Source organism: Petromyzon marinus, unplaced genomic scaffold (genome assembly GCF_048934315.1).
Source record: "Petromyzon marinus isolate PM22_M1 ecotype Great Lakes invasive population unplaced genomic scaffold, UKy_Petmar_22M1.pri1.0 PM_G_Scaffold_52, whole genome shotgun sequence".
NCBI lineage: Eukaryota > Metazoa > Chordata > Hyperoartia > Petromyzontiformes > Petromyzontidae > Petromyzon > Petromyzon marinus.
Genome location: NW_027423005.1, coordinates 1,352,501 through 1,355,000, shown reverse-complemented (window position 1 = coordinate 1,355,000; position 2,500 = coordinate 1,352,501).

Below are 2,500 nucleotides of genomic sequence, written 5' to 3'. Positions count from 1 at the left end.
AGCTTCCCACCTATAGTCAGACTCATCCCCACCAGAGATCAGCCCAATGAGGGTGGTGTCGTCCGACAAACTTCAAGAGTTTGACGGACAGATGATTGGAGGCGCAGCTGTTGGTATACAGGGAGAAGAGCAGTGGGCAAAGGACGCAGCCCTGAGGAGTTCCCGTGCTGATGGACCTGGAGTCAGAGACTTCTGTTCCCGGCTTAACGCACTGCTTCCTGTCAGAGAGGAAGTCTGTGATCCACCTGCAGGTGGAGTAGGGCACGTTCAGCTGGAAGAGCTTGTCCTGAAGCAGGGCAGGGATGATGGTGTTGAAGGCAGAGCTGAAGTCCACAAACAGGATCCTGGCGTAGGATGCTGGGGCGTCCACATGCTGTAGGGTGAAGTGGAGGGCCATGTTAACTGCGTCGTCCACAGACCTGTTGGCTCTGTAGGCAAACTGAAGGGGGTCCAGGAGAGGGTCTGTGATGGCTTTGAGGTGTGCCAGGAGCAGGCGCTCAAAAGACTTCATTACCACAGATGTAAGGGCGACCGGTCTGTAATCATTTAGTCCTGTTGGCCTTAGCTTTTTGGGCACAGCGATGATGGTGGAGGACTTGAGACAGGCTGGTACATGGCATGTCTCCAGGGAGGTGTTAAAGATGTTGGTGAACACCGGAGACAGCTGGTCAGCGCAGTGCCTGAGGGTGGCTGGAGAGACAGAGTCCGGCCCGGCTGCTTTGCGTGGATTCTGCCTCTTGAAAAGCCCATTAACTTCTCCCTCCTGAAAGGAGAGAGTCGTTTCTGTAGTATGGGTGGGGGATGGGGCCTCTTGGGTGGGAAGGGGTGGTTCAGGACAGTCCAATTGTCTTTCAAATCTACGGTAGAACTCGTTCAGGTCGTTGGCTAGGCGGGAGTCGTTAGTGGTGTGGGGCGCTCTGGGTTTGTAGTTGGTGATGTGCCTGAGCCCTTTGGCAGACAGAAGCAGCGTCGTTAGTAGAGAACTGGTGTTTTAGTGTCTCTGAGTACAGTCGTTTAGCCTCTCTCACCGCTTTGCTAAACCTGTTCTTCGACTCCTTGAATCTGTCTCTATCCCCACTCCTAAACGCTTCCTCCTTCTCCAACCTCAACCTTTTGAGCTTTGCTGAGAACCAGGGCTTGTTGTTGTTAAAGTTCACCCTGGTACGTGTTGGGATACAGCAGTCCTCACAGAAGCTGATGTACACAGCCTCTGTGAGTTCATCCAGACTATTGGTAGCAGTCGTGAACATATCCCAGTCAGTACAGTCTAAGCACGCCCGCAAATCTTCCACAGCCTCACTGGTCCACTGTTTAGATGTCCTCACAGCAGGTTTACAGAGTTTTAGTTGCTGCCTGTATGCACGAATCAGGTGGACCAAGGGAGTTCTGTGCGAGCCGAACAGCCCCGTGACCCACAAGAGAAACATCCCCGCCAAATTCGAGCGTTTGACGGGGTCTATCCGTGAAAAAATATTCACGTTTTTGAGTGCACATGCATTTCTGCTGCAAATGCCTCTGGAAGTTTCATGCCGTTCGTATGCCAATTGTGGCAACACGAAAATGACCCGTTTTCCCATTCCGAGGGATTTCTGTGCGACCCTAACAGCCCCGTGAGCCACAAGAGACACATCCCCGCCAATTTCTAGCGTTTCACGGGGTCTATCCGTGAAAAATATAGACGTTTTTGAGTGCACATGCATTTCTGCTGCAGATGCCTCTGGAAGTTTCATGCCGTTCGTACGCAATGTGGCAACACGAAAATGACCCCTTTTCCCATTCCGAGGGATTTCTGTGCGACCCTAACTAACAGCGCCCGTGAGCCACAAGAGAGACATCCCCGCCAATTTATAGCGTTTCACGGGGTCTATCCGTGAAAAATATAGACGTTTTTGAGTGCACATGCATTCCTGCTGCAAATGCCTCTGGAAGTTTCATGCCGTTCCTATGCAATGTGGCCACACAAAAATGACCCGTTTTCCCATTCCGAGGCATTTCTGTGCGACCCTAACAGCCCCGTGAGCCACAAGAGAGACATCCCCGCCAACTTCTAGCGTTTGACGGGGTCTATGCGTGAAAAATATTAAAATTTTTGAGTGCACGTGCCTTTCTGCTGCAAATGCCTCTGGAAGTTTCATGGCGTTCCTATGCAATGTGGCAACACGAAAATGACCCCTTTTCCCATTCCGAGGGAGTTCTGTGCCACCCTAACAGCCCCGTGAGCCACAAGAGACACATCCCCGCCAATTTCTAGCGTTTCACGGGGTCTATCCGTAAAACATATAGAAGTTTTTGAGTGCACATGCATTCCTGCTGCAAATGCCTCTGGAAGTTTCATGCGGTTCGTACGCAATGTGGCAACACGAAAATGACCCGTTTTCCCATTCCCAGGGATTTCTGTGTGACCCGAACAGCCCCGTGAGCCACAAGAGACACATCCCCGCCAATTTCTAGCGTTTCACGGGGTCTATCCGTGAAAAATATCAATTTTTTTTTGACTGCA